Here is a 14,988-nt window from a genome sequence, read left to right on the forward strand (position 1 = left end):
GTGGCCACATGGCCTTCACTGCACCTTTCAGCGGCAGGGTGACCTAGAGAACCTGGGTCTTGGCTCAGGAGCATGATTTCCTGGGCCAATCTGCTGGGTCCAAATCCTAACACAGCCACTTAAAGCTGAGTAACCTCAGGCCACTTCTATACCTCTCTGCACCCAGTGGCATCATGTATAAAATGAGCAAATATCATTTCCTACCTCACAGGGCCATTGGGGGGAAAGGGGCAAGTATACGGAGAGAACCCACAACCAAGCCTGGCTCGGTAAGTGCTGGCCACCATTTCTGTTTGTTGACTTTTTGTCCACAAACGAGAAGCTGGGTTAGGATTTGGTGCACTCCTGAGCATCGGGAGTCTGGAAGGACAGTTGGCTCCAAGTCCCAAAGGAAGACAGGAACACAGCCCCAAGCAAGAGTGGCAGTGGGTCCTGGCAGCATTTCCAAGTGCTCTAAGTCCTGAGAGGTGCATGCCACCTAGGAAGTGAACGGCCTCTGTCCTCAGGGACTGTGACTAGACCCAGTGCAGTCTCCACCACAGTTGACAAAGTGGTTTCACCTGTGCATCCTCACAATAGCCTACGGCCTTAATTACAGGTGGAGGCCCAGAGGGGTGAGTGACCATATGCCAGAGTTCAAAATCAGGACCTTGACCTCCAGGCACTATTCCCACTCTTCAACGGGAAACAGGGGAAAATGTGAGACATTCTTTAAGCAGCTTAAGACAACAAGGGACCACAACATGGTGAGATAGGAGTACTCTGTTCTGGTTTTCCGTAGCACAGCAGGGCAACCATGATTATAGCCATCTATGATGTATTTCAAAATTAGTAGAAGAGTATAAAATTCAGCCATAGAAATTGTAATGTTTAAGGAGAAAGAAGTGCTCATTACCCTGATTTGATCATGACACATTGAGTATTTGTGTTGATATCACTCTGTAGACATGTGTAGATATGTCTCAGTGGAAGGTGTTTTGAAGATAGATGTGATACATTGCCAAGTAGGATCTATAGAATTGCTAGGAGAGGTCAAGCAAGCGCAATGTCCCTGTGGACAGGTCAGAGAAGCATTCAAAGGCGGCTGTGACAGTGGGCGTGGTGGCACAGGCTGTAATCCCAGTGACCAGGGAGTGTGAGGCAGGAGGATCACAAGTTAAAGGCCAGCCTGGGCAACTTAGCAAGTCCCTGTCTCAAAATAAATAATGAAAATGGTTGGGGATGTAGCTCAATCGTAGAGCACCCTGGGTTCAATCCCCAGACCACCCCCCCCACACACACACACACACTCGACGGAGATCTGCAGGATTAGGTAGCATTGTCCCATATAGCAGCCACTGGTGTAAGAGGAGGGCTTGGGACTTGGACCTAGGACTCTCAGATGCCCACGTCTGCGCTCTCAACCCATCCTCTATGGGCTGAGACAGTGAAAGCAGCCCTCACTGGTCTCTGTCAATCTTACCATTTATTTCTTAGATTCGGGGTCAAGTCCCACTTGATAGCTAGAACCAATGAAGTGACCTTCTTGTTCATCTGTTCACTCTTACAACAATTTCAGCCACTTTTCGATTGTTGAGCACCGTCTACGTACCCAACAGTGTACTTCACACTGTAGGATGTGCCAGAAGTTTCTCGTCTTGCTTATATACAAACTCCAACTTTCTACCCTGCATGGGGCTGTTCAGCTGTGGAGAAGGTCCCCAGTCTGCACCGTGCAGAAGATGGTCTAGGGCGGGGGGTGCAGCACAGAGAGAGAGCACATGCCTAGCAAGCTGGGGGCCCTCAGTTGGATCCCCAGCACTGCAAATGATAAAACATGAAAACGAAAATACAACAAAAATATTTTCTAAACAGAATCCAGTTTTCCTTTAGCCTCTTCCGTGTTCTACAGATTGATGAAGCGCAGCTTGCTGTCACTTCCTGAGCACATGTGTCTCAAGGGGCGCAGGTGCTCTGCTGGCACAATGTGAACACAAATCAACAGAACCCAGTTCTGCCTTCGAGAAGGTTCTGATCTCTAGAAGCCCAACTTGATGCTGGAAGTACCCCCTTCCACCCCCAGATAGAGCTGGGGCTCAAGAGAGCAGGAAATGAGTTCAGAGATGCTTGGACTCTGTGACCACGAACTTCCCCGCAGCAACGGCCTGGGGAGAGCTCACGCCGGCTTCCAGCCAGAAATGGACCATCCCCTTCATCTCAAAAGGGTCTGAAAGCATCTGGGGAGCATCACGCCTACCCCAGGAAAAGTTTGGGATCAGCTGCACATCCCCGCCTCTAATTTATTTCTGTTGGCAGAAATGAACTGGAATCAGAATCCAAGTCTATTTCCATCATTTTTAGAGGAAGAGGTGAAGGGAAAAGGGCCAGATACCGTCTCCTCTCCTTCAAGCCTCTTCCATTTGTCCTAAAACTTGAAGGCTTTCCATTAAAAGGCAAAACTCCATCTGCTTCTTAGTTTTAGCCAGTGCAGCCTCCTGGGCCGGCTCCATCTTTGCAGGGACCAAGCTGTGCAATGGATCAATGGAGATGCTTGATACTTTGCAGATTTCCTTGCATTCCCCATCACACGTCAATTAAAAAAATAATAATAATAATAAGCCCTCCCCCTTTTTTCATATCGAGAAAACATGTCGAAGTAGTCTGGCTGGACCAGAAATGTTTTTTATTTGCTAAGATGTTCAATTATCATCTTTGCTGCCTGAACTCCAGTGAAGCCTAAAATTGATACGGTTCTTTGGGCGATAGTAGCAGCACAGGCCTGGCTAATTAGCTGCCATACACCACATGGTGGGGCGCCTGCCACACCTGCTGGGCCCCGACTCTCTCCTTTAAGGACTAAAAAGAGACTCATGTTTCCGGGAGGGAGTCCTGTAGCCAACTGGTCAACGTCTCTCCCCTGTGACCCAGCTCTTTTCACTGACAGTGATAATCCCTCACACTCAAGGATGCATAGGAACTGTGTCCCGTTTGATGGAAGTCATAATTTAAAGCCGTTTATTCCTAAAGGCCCAAGAATATTCAAGCGGTTCATTCAATCTCAGCGCAGACAGTGATGAAACACTATAGAGTCACTAAAAGACACTTCTATAGAAAATGTTGGAGCCAGACGTGGTGGCACACACCTGTAATCCCAGAGGCTCGGGAGGCTGAGGCAGGAGGATTGAAAGTTCACAGCCAGCCTCGGCAACTTAGTGAGGCCCTAAGCAACTTAATGAGACCCTGTTAATAAATAAAAAATTAAAAAGGGACTGGGGGTGTGGCAAGTGCCCTCGGTGCCTTGAGTGACTGTAGGAGTGCCCGGGAGCCTCAGCCCATCCTGGGGTGGGGATAGAGGAAGAGAGACTGCATTTCATTTACTGGATGCCCATTCCGTGCTCTAACAGTAACTGTTCTCAACTCACAGCGGGAGATTATATGATCCTGCCAAGTGGAGCCAGGGGCCTCTTGTAGCCCTGGGGCTGAACTGAGGGTTTCCTATCCACCTCAGGTGACTCTGTGGCTTCACAGCATAACAACGACATTACACCGCGCAACCTCCCTAACCTATCTGATGCTCTGAGTATGAGAGGTGCTTAAAAAGTGCTTCTTGGAAGCACTTAGTAATAGCACTTTTATTTTTACCTAACATTTATTGAGAGCTTTCGGAATAGGTCCTTTACACACTTACCTCAAATCTTCCTTCTGTGTACTAAATTATAATGAAAAAACACAGGGTTGGAGAATTGAAATGACTTTTCCAAGGTCACAAAACTAACCCAGATTTTAGCCATAGACCAGATTTTTCTACATAACGTGCTTCAGGCTGCCAGACACGGTGGTGCCCGTGTGACATCCCAGTAACTCTGGAGGCCAAGAAAGAAGTATGGTGAGTTGAGGCTAGCCTCAGAAACTTAGTGAGGCCCTAAGCAACTTAGCAAGACCCTGTCTCTAAAGTAAAGATATTTTATAAAGGGCTGGGGATGTGGCTCAGTTGTTAAGCATCCCTGGGTTCAATCCCTGGTACCAAAAAAAAAAAAAGAAAAGAAAAGAAAGATGTCCTAGGTTTTTTATGAGACAATGTGTCCCTGTCATCCCAGAGGAGTCTGGCTCCACCCCCGGGCACTCCAGAGGAAGCTCCTAGCAGGTCGGGAGGTCAAGCCATGTTCCTGGGAGATGCCCCCCATCCATGTGGTCCTTGTTCTGCCCAAACCATGAGCCAGGGCTCTACAGATCTGTGACTTCTCAATGATGACAATAATCTGTAATAAAGGAGTGTGACAGAGGCCTACCATGCAAAGTGGGCATCATCCGCCCATTTTACAGAGGAGGAAACGGAGGCTCCAAGAGGTTACATAAGCTGTCCAAGGGCATGGCCAACAAATGGCAAAGTCGGGATCTGAAGAAGTCGGGTTTTACCCCCAGATCTATCTGCCACCAGGCTCTGAGCAGGGCCCCAGCACCCAGCTGGCCTCCGCAGGCTCTGCTGGCCCTCCAATTTCTGCAGTGAAGCTTCTCAGATCTGCTCCAGTCCTTCCTCCCTGGAGGCGGTTCAGAGTGTGATGGAGTGTGTCCCCTGCCGCAGAGCCAGCCATATAAATTGCTGTCTTGGCCCGTCTTGTAGCTTCCAAAGACAGGCCAAAACCGTAATGATTACAGTAGATCTTCCCAGAGACTGTGAAGTTCTAAATATGTTTTATTGTTTGCAGCCTTGGAACCAACAGAAAACTCTACTTGCAGACTTGACTGAGAAGAGAGTGTGTAGGCTCCTTCCCTGACCAAGCCGATGCCCTCTGAGTGTGTGTGTGTGCGCGCGCGCGCGCATATGGGGTCCATTCAAGATTTCTGTCACTGTTTCCCCAAAGGGAAACAGATGATAATGTCTAGAATCCCTATTTACTGAATTAAGTTCCGGTGTACCTTCCTGACATCTCTATGTTTTGTGAATTCAGTTCAGGAAATAATTGATTTAGAAATCTTTTCTGTTTAATAAGGTCAACTAACTTTTTCTTCAGTTTCATGGAGAGCTTCCCAAATTGATTGACATTCGGCACCAGCTTAATTCTGTGGTTCTGCAATGGTTGTCCTAATTAGACACTCTTGCTAATTAATGCTACACGGATTAAGCCAGTCCCTCCTGTGTGGGCGGGGGAAGGGACATTCCTGGTAGCTGTTCTCCAGGGAGACCTGGATCGGGGGCTCTCTCGCCAGCCCACAGCCAGGGCCTTCCTCTGCCCTGTGCCCGCACCGCCCTTCCTGTGACCTCAGCTTCTGATCTTTCCCCCTCGGGCTCGAGAGTCTTAGCCCTGGTCCAGCTCCCTGATTTCATTTGTGGTCATGGACCCGCCAGCCACCTCCCCGGGGCTCCTACAGTAGAATCCTATTGGAGGCACTCACGGCCTGGAATGGCTCAGGCCCTCTGTGTCCCGTCTTCCTGAGAACGGAGCAAGCAGGCCGAGTTGTCCCCTCTGACATGCCTGAGAAGGAGGTGCCAGCACCCAGCTGCCCCAAACAAGAGGAGAGCCCTGCGCGTGGCTTCAGGGGGAGCAGTGGGCCGCAGCCGCCTCTGGTCAACGCCTGGCCTCGGACAGTCACTTCACTCTTCCACACCTCAGTCCCCCGCGGGAAAGACTCTGGGACTAACTATTCCCTGAAATACAGTTGCGCATGATGGGCCGTGACACACACAGGTAAAAAGGGACATTCCAAACATTAATTACTTCTTAAATTAATCCCCCTCCCGCATTTCCATACATGATGAAATTGTGGATATGAAGATCAGCCACAAAACTCACTGACGCCATCTGCTCCACAGACCATGATGAGGCTCCTATTTTTAACCATGGAGACCAAAGAGGGGTGGTGGTGGTTGTTGTGTTTGTTTTTGTTTTGTACTGGGGATTGAACCCAGTGGGGTGATTAACAACTGAGCCACATCCCCAGCCATTTTTTATATTTTATGTAGAGACAGGATCTTGCTGAGTTGCTCAGGGCCTCGCTAAGTTGCTGAGGCTGGCTTTGAACTCACAATCCTCCTGCCTCAGCTTCCCAAATCTCTGGGATTACAGATCCGTGCCACCGTGCCTGGCTCCAAAGAGGGTTTTTGTCATTTCTTCCTTACATGGGATTTGAAACCAGCAGGCCAGAATTCAAATCATGTATTTGCCACTTATTAGCTACATGACACTGAGCCACTCTGAAAACCAGGAATCCTCAGATGAGATGGAGACTTACAACCCACAGACGTTGGAGGCTGCATGTGAGATAATGTACATTAAAACCAAAACATATGGGGCTGGGGTTGTGGCTCAGTGATGGAGCCCTTGCCTAGCTTGTGTGAGGCACTGGGTTCGATCCTCAGCACCACATATAAATAAATAACATAAAGGTCCATTGACAACTAAAAAAATAAAAGAAAAAAATAAATAAAGAAAAGAAAAAATAAAACATCTTCTTTTTGCATGCAAAGAAATGCTCCCATTCTTCAGTGGCCAAATACCCTTTCTGTTTCCACACAGATCCCAGCGGGAAATAGCTGGTCCTGGGTCCTGCGCTGCTAAATACACCTCCAGTATCAGCATTTGATGGTTTCAACAATCTACAAAGATACCTCCAAGCATTTCAGAAAGACACCTTTGACAGTCTACAGTGGGCCAAACATTCCCTTGTTCATCCACACACATCTCTCCCCGGAGCCCTGTGAGTCCAGACACAGTGCAAGATGCCGAGGATTCCCCACCCCCCACCCTGAGCCTGCTGAGCCTCAATCTTGAGCAAGAGCTCCCAGAAGCTCACCCCAGGGGCTGCCCTCTGCACCACCACCCCTCCCATCACACCCCACGCCTCTCCCTGAGGGCTGGGTCCTGCCCCAGTGCAGGGCAGCAAAGAGGCAGGAGGGGTCCCTGAGGACCAGTAGGGCTGGAATAGTCAAAAATGGCCGGGAAGCAGACTGCCCGGGAAGATCTGCAAGCATTTCCTCTGGGCTCCTGGCTGGCATGTGGCAAGGACGAGAGGAGGTGGCCCTGGACAGGCAGCTGAGTCTCCCTCCATCCCAAGAGTGACAGGAGGCCAGCGGCTGACCCGGGGCGAAGGGCTCTGAGCGCTCTCCTCTCACAGACCCTGGGTCCTGGGCTGTGCAGAGGTGGAGCCGGGGGACTTTTTCCTTCCCAGCACCTGCCACAGTGGACTGCCACATCCAAATCTCAGGGTCCAGGCTCCAGGCTCATTTTCCAGCTTCCTGAGCCCCTTGTGGGGATGCGATGTCCACCACAGGTCCGGGAGCTGCAGAGGGGACGCGACCTCACAGCCACCTTTTCTTCTTCTGACTTGCTTCTGTTCTGGGCTCGCCCACCACACCCCTGGGGAATGCGGGAGGCATATTCCAGGTGACAAAGAGCTGAGATCAATTCATCCACTGTCCTCCTCGAATCAGACCCAGCCGTGTCATTATGCAGCAGCTGACCGGCGTTAGGTGGGGGTCCGATCTGTCCCCGGGAGTAGATGGCTTCTTGGGCCCAGTCTTAGGCGCTCCCCAATTACCATCCTTGCCCGAGGTTCTTAGGCCCATCATCTCAGCTGGGGGCTGCCATTTGCCTAAACATCACCCCAAATATAAATCTAGTGCCGAACACCCACTGACCCCTGCTGGGCGCCGGGCCCTTCCTGAGGCTGACCACACCTGGTGTCCGTGGCCCTCTCGGCCCTGCCCCAGCTGGGTGACAAGAGCACATATCACCGTCTAAGCCCACTGTCACTCCGACGCCGTGCGTTGTCTGCACTCCCGTCAGAAAGCAAGACCCCGAAGGCAGGTTCAGATTCCATCTGCTCTACCCTGTCTCCCCCCTCAGACGACTGTCCACAGTAGGTCCCTAAATATTAAATGTTGATATTTGAACGAAGGGAGCAAAATTTAGAGACGTGTCAAGCAGCTAACCGCTTCTATCCTGAATATCCAAATTCATGAAAACTAAAGGAGATGATGCCAAGAACCACCGACGGGCGGGGAACAGAGCTCAGAGGAGAGCGCTGGCCCGGCATGGGCACGGCCCTGAGTTCAGTCCCCAGCATCAGACGACTGACAGGGACCACGCACTGGCCGTGGGTCAGGCACTGCATTCACCATGTTATTTCCTCAAAACTGCTGCATGGACCCGGGGTGCAGGTAAGGGCTCCGAGGCCCAGCGAGGATTGGCCAGTTGCCCACAGTCCCTGGGCAAGGAGGTGGGAGAGGCTAGATTTGAGCCCAGGCAAGACTGACCCAAAGACCTGCACTCTTGCAGCTGAGGTCTGGCAGGGAATCTTGTGGCAATTCGGGAAGCAACAGCCTTCCTGGCTGGCACCAGGCCCCAACTGTGTCACCATGAAACCTCAGTGGCTTAGCGGCAGGGGGGACAGTGAACAGCCGAGGTCAGGGCTGGAGGCCTGTGTCATTGCTGCAAGTGTGGCCCAGGCCTGGTGAGGCACGGGGGACAGACGGGAAATGCTGACCAACTGAGGGGAGCCAACGGTCTCAGAATAAAACTCACAAAGTGACTTTGGCCTGGGGCACTTCCCTGTGGCCCTCATCTTTGTCACTTCCAGATGGAGGTGGGAGCTGAGGTCTGAGGGACATCATGCAGTTAATAACAAGGACATTCAGGTCTCAGCAGAGGGTGGCCTGGTTATGTTTAGGGCAGCCAGCGTGAGGACCAGGACACCAATTAGGAGGAAATGATCCTCCCCAGGCCCTGCCTCTCCCACTGTGCCACTGACCCTGAGGAAAGCAAGAAAAGGTCACTTGGGAGACCACTGCTCCCAAAATATCAAGTTGCCCGGGTCACCCCTTCAGGCCACAAACAGAATTGCAATTAAGGAGAGGGTTTTCTTTACAAGGTCTGGGCAGAGGGGACCGGGCGCATGGTGAACTCCCTCCCTCCTGCACACTTCTTATGATGTATTTTCCTGACCGCTCACAGTATGGGCCAAGAGTCCACAAACCAAACGTCCATCCCGTGCTTGCCGAGGCCAGGCCCGGTGTTCAGGGCAGGAGGTGGATATACTCATGACCAGCTCTTTTGAAAGGCTGTTCAGTGCTTCCTGCTCCTAAGGTGGTCAAACCCGGCCCACTGGGACTCTTCCAGAACACAACAGGCATCGGGCAAAGGTTGTTAGGCAGGACGTGAAACCAAACCACAGCCTCCAACTTGTGAGCTCCATGTGAAACCGGAGGGGCTGTGTCTCCCCCCTCCTGAGGGCTCAGAGCTCGGCTAGACGCCCGTCAGGCACCCCAGCCCAGGTCCTGGAAATGAGGGATCTTGACCCTGACCCCAAACAATTCACTGAGATCCCTGAAGGTGAGGCGGAAGCACTAGGCTTTCAGGGAAGATTTCTGATGCCAAAATGTGCGGGAGAGACACCAGCTGCCCTAAGGTGGGGGCCAGAAGGTGGGGCTGCCGTCGAAGCTCTGAGACACCATCAAACAGATGGTCAGACACAGAAGCAATGAGTCCCTGACTCTTGGAGTTGGAGAAAATTAAAAGCCATATCGTCTAATGGCTCACCTATGTGAGGTTCCTGCCACGTGATCATCCGGTCTCTGCTCGATGGCCTCCAGAGAGACTGGGAACTCACTTCCTCTCAAGGCAGCCCTTAAGAGGTTCTACCGTGGATGGCTTTGACTTTTGGGGGGTACTAGGAATTGGACCCAGGAGCACTTTACCACTGAGATGATACATCCCCAGATTTATTTGTTTGTTTGTTTATAAGTAAGGTCTTGCTAAACTGCTGAGGCTGGCCTCAAACTTGCAATCCTCCTGCCTCAGCAGGATTTTTTCTCAGGTGCTTGGCCAAACAAATGCCTCTGTGAAGTCCTGATCTAGGGTACCACAGGTGTCTATGCCAATTTTCTCACCAAGTGAGCCCCCACACACAAATAGACACACAGGGATCTCATAGAAGGCCACACCCAGAGGTCCCCTTAGAGTTCAGCTAGTCCCCACCCCTCATTCTACACGAGGACTCTGAGCCCAGGGAGGCTGGCTTTCCCTCCATCAGATAGCACCCTGTTTTAGAGCAAACCTTAGAGCCCAGGCTTGGGGCTCCCAGGCCAGCGTCATAGGGGCAGGCAGCCCCGCCCATCTGGCTTTCCTACCACAGACGCTAAACTCCTCTGTTCTCCAAAAGTCTGAATCCCTATCCTGGAAGTCACCTTCAGATCTGTCACCTGCTCACTCTGGGTCCTTCTCCAACAAGCAATCTGTGGCCGATTATCTTCCATCTTCCCCCACTTGTGGGAGCGAGTGCTCTCGGCCAGTCTCCAATCACACAGCTGCAATGGTGTCAGAAAACCCCCACTGCCCGGCACAGTGGTGCACACCTGTAATCCCAGCGGCTCAGGAGGCTGAGGCAGGAGGATCGCAAGTTCAAAGCCAGCCTCGGCAACTTAGCGAGGCCCTAAGCAACTCATCGAGACCCTGTCCCTAAATAAAAAAATGTATATAAAAGGGCTGGGAATGTGGCTCAGTGGTTAAGCACCCTTGGGCTCAATCCCTAGTCCCAAAAAGAAAAATAAGAAAATCCCTTCTCCAGCTGTGATGACTGCATTCCTGCCACCGCACATCAGGTCTGAAGATCCCCACACCACACCTTCACCTCGGAGGTGCAGACAGAAGATCTCTTGTCCCAGCCCCAGTACTCCTCCTGCCAGCTTTGGGGTGCAGTCCCCAAACCCTGACCCTCATCCACTGTCCAGGTATGACTCAGTCCTGCCGGAAGATTGCAGCCACCCACTGCTCCCTTTGCCAGGGTCATCCTCCCTGTATTCCATCCAGAGTGCAGAAGTTCCCCTTTTCTTAAGTGTTCTAGACTATTTAAAACAAATGCGTGTGCTTGCTGGGTGGCTTGCTCTGAAGCAGTTTCCTTTTCTCTTATTAAAACCTATCTGGCCCCCAAACCACTAAAGCAGCAGGAAATCGACTGGCTCTGCAGAGAGCAGTGAGTCCCAGCCAACAGGTTCCCAGCCTGACCGGCCCAGGCCTGGGTCCACGGTCACCCTACCCTGCTCCAGTCATCTGCCCGTCATCTGCCCGCAACATGCACACAGGATCCCATCTTTCCTGCAGTATCTGTGGTCAGCTAATTACGAGGAGCTGGCCACGTTCATCTGCAGTGAAATGAGGCTGGGGATTTGTACCACCTGACAGCCACAGAGGAACACACCTCCGTATTCATGACACAGCAGAGCCTGCTAAAATGACAGACCCCGCTCCAGCTCGACCCCCTCTCTCCTCCCGAGACCCCTGCTCCTACCCGTCTGCACCAGAAGCCGCTGAGGCACCGAAGCCACACCACAGCCCCATCTGTACCTCCCGACCGCCTGGGAGAATTCCAGGTGGAGAACACCGACCACTCCCCACCTGGGAGGCAAACCCGCTCCCGTCCCCACTCTGGGCAGAACCATCCCTCGAGTCTGGCAATGTTTGGGCCAAATGAAAATTTCAAGATCCCCAGAAATCACATATGGTGAGAGAACGAGAGCCTGGCAGGCTCCGCAGACGTCTCTGAAGGCTGCTCTGGAGTTTCCCAGATAAAGACCAGCCCCGTCTGTCTGGAGGCTTCTGGGAGTTTCTTGTGTTCTGGGGGCAGAAGCGTCTCCCTTCTCCCCCATTCCCATGGTCCTGCCAACCAACGTGAGGCAGTGCGTCCTCCCCCCACATCCAGACTTCTCTGGAAGGCAGCTCATCCAACCCCCCCATCCTACAGACCAGGAACCCAAGGCCCAGAGAAGGGCTCCGTCCCTCCCGAGGCCACACCCAGGGAGAGCCCTGCCCTTCGTCTACCAAGGCTCGGCTGGCCTTTCTCCCAAAGGCCCCTTCTTCCTGCCACTGTCCCCAACCCTCGTGGAGAGGGCAAGACCCCTGTCTCCAGCCTCTGCAGGATCTCGCTTCAGGTTTGAAAAAAAAAAAAAAGGAACATTTCTCCCGTGGCTCGTTCAAGGGCAAATCGGGAGAAATAACAATCCCCTTCTCCAGGTTCTCCATCTTCCTTTCGCTTAAAAACACAAAAGCTTAAACATAAATACAGGGAAATGGTCTGGAAAAATAACCAGTTGGCACGAAACAATTGGCAGCTCAGCGCCGCAGAAGGAGTGGAAACTCTGTTTTTCAGAAACCCGGCGCAGCCTCGCGTGGTTAACTCCTAACCATTTGGCACCGGCTCTTCAATTGTTGGGATATGATGGATGGTGTTGATAGAAGAGGTAGAGACCAAACACGGCTATTAATAGGCTGGAGGTGGTTACTTTTGGAACCTTCCTCTCACACACACAGGTTCTCTGGCACCAAACCCTTGCCAACCTGCCTACCTTTTGTTTCGAGCACCATCAATGCCACCCATGTCACTGGGCCTCTCCGAGAAAGCTCACTAGAGGGCCCAGAAGGTCGGGGCCACTGGCCGGGAGGGCAGAACCTCGAGGGGTGGCAGGACCTGAAGTCCCCGCCTCGTGTCCAGACTATCCACAGCCCGGGAGAGTCCAGGAATCTCTCGGTTCCTACATGGATTTATTTTATCTCCTTCCTTCCCCCAAGAACTTGAGGCCTCCTCAAATCAAGGCAGCAGCTCAGTCCCCCTTGATTGGTCCCACTTCAAGCTGTTTTAAGGTAGAAGGAGGTCCCTGGTGCCCTGCTGAAGGGCACTGCTTCTGGGAACTCTCCAGACACAAACTCTACGAGGGTTTGCTGAGGGCCTGCTGCATGACAGACCCTGAGTCCATCCATCCATTTCCATTTAGGATCTCAAGTCACCGTCCCCAGTGGACAAGTGGGGACACTGAGGCATGAGGCGGTTTACATAGTTTTCCGAGATCACGGAGCTTGGAGGTAGAGAAGTCAGACTTGAAGCTCCAGCCTCCTGATTGCCCAAGACAGACAAGCCCTGGGCACAGTCCCTGCTGAGACCTGCATCCCATTCTGTCCACGGATGTGAACACCCGCTCCGTGCAAGCAGCTTTGCAGATTCTTCCCCTCTGAGCTCCGTTTGTTCCCCCAGCCGCAGCGCTCCTGATTCTGGTTCTCTGTCCTCTACTTGCCTGGGGTCAGCCACTGGGAAAGCCAGGCCATGGCCTACAGCCGAACCACTCGGCTGCATCACCGGTCTCAACATCCATGAAGTGAGAGCAACACTCCTCGATCCCAGGGCTGTCATGAGGCAGAGCAGACAACCAATGTGGGAACGCTCTGTAGCTGTCAGCATTCCCACGCGCTTAGTGCAGGCCACGAGTAGGGCGACGGGACATCCCGGCTACCCGGGAGTCATTAGTGCATGTTACCTGGTGTAACTATTAACATGATACTCTCAAAGGGTCCCAGTTGATCCCCCTATACGGACAGCATTTGCTGACGTGAGGTCTGAGGGAACTGGGGCTCCTCCCTGCTCTTCTGCCCCCGTCTCCCAGCTTCCATACCCCACCGTGGTGGGCTGCAGCATCACCTCCAGCAGACCTTCGCTCATCCTGCCCCAGCCGGGCTCATGGACAGGCATCATTTTGCCAAATCAAAGTAATTATTAGTAGACACTATTTTTAGCAAGTCAGTGTCAAAGTGCCTGGATTAATTGCCATTATATGTCACTCCTTTAAGGTTTATTCCATCAATGATGGACAATCGCAGTCATGGGCCCAGCCTGCTTTAACCCTTGGTGGCTTGAATTCCTCAGCACAGAAAAGGCTGTACCCGTGGAGAGGGCTGATTATCAGAATACACTTGCCACTGATTCATTGTGTCCTGGACGTCAGTTTAGGGCTTTCCTGTTTACAAAGTACTTTTATGCACAGTTTCCTATTTGATCCCTGGGAGATAGGGAGAGCCACTCCCATCTCACTGACATAAAAACTGAGGCGTGACTTATTTAAGCCATCACCCAAGGTCACACGGGAAAGCCCCAGTTCTTCTAACACTCTGCTGCCAAAACATTTCCCAGTCCTCTCCACAGACCTGCGGGTGTGACCTGCATAAGAGTTTGGGATGTGACCCTCGGGTCTCTGTGGTCTAGCACAACCCCATGGCCAGGTATATGGGACAGCACCCCAAGGAACCTGGCCAAATACGCCAGATAACGTGTTTGCCAGACAGACCCGTCCTTTATCTACCTCGAATGTTTCAGGTGACTTACTAACAGAAGGGGGAGGGGGGCTTTCAGAGGAGTGTGTCCAGATAAAAAAATACACAAACATGGAGACTCAGAGTCTTCTATCCTCCAGCTGCATGCTGAAGAAGCTGGAAGGTTCCACCTTCAAGTGAAGCAATATTGCAGCTCTTGCTGCCCTTGGCTCTAAGTCTCCGCTGGGCACTGGGCGCTGCCTGGAGTCTCTCTCTCTCATGGGAGTCTGCTGTTCCTTTTCTCTCCTTTCTCCTTTCCTCCCTTCACCCTCGTCTCACTGTCCGCACCCACATTTCTTCCCTCTTGCACTATTTCTGTTTTCCAGGAATAGGCTTCCAGAGTGCCAGCTAGAGAGTAGAGTTCTGGCTGGAAATAGTGGTACACCCCTGCCGTCCCGGTGACTCAGGAGGCTGAGGCAGGAGGATCACAAATTCGAGGCCAGCCTGGGGAATTCAGGGAGACCCTCAGCAACTTATCGAGACCCTATTTCAAAATAAAAAGTAGAAAAGATGGGAGATGTAGCTCAGTGGTAGAGCGTCTCTGGGTTCAATCCCCAGTACCCTCCCCTCCAAAAGAAGAGTAGAGCTCCGAATGAAACTGTAGAACCCCTGAGATCCTGCAGCCCCTGGACTCCCAGTGAGTGCTCACCTCAGATTGTAGCTTGCAGGGACTGGGTCTTATCTGTCTCTCCATCCCCATCCCCTACACAGGACCTGGCACACACACAGTAAATGCTGGATGAATGAGTGAATGAGTGGATGAGTGGATGAGTGAATGAGTGAATGAATGAATGAGAGAATGAGTGGATGAGTGGATGAGTGAATGAGTGAATGAATGAATAAATGAGAGAATGAGTGGATGAGTGGATGAGTGAATGAA

General features: G+C 52.0%; 1 protein-coding gene across 3 annotated transcripts in view; it reads right to left on the reverse strand.

Annotated features, from left to right (window-relative positions):
- KCNN3 (potassium calcium-activated channel subfamily N member 3) overlaps positions 1-14,988 on the reverse strand; it is a 153,639-nt gene that overhangs the window by 108,815 nt on the left and 29,836 nt on the right. The window lies entirely within an intron of this gene.

This window comes from Spermophilus citellus, assembly GCF_964194105.1.
Source record: "Spermophilus citellus genome assembly, chromosome: 9".
Lineage (NCBI taxonomy): Eukaryota > Metazoa > Chordata > Mammalia > Rodentia > Sciuridae > Spermophilus > Spermophilus citellus.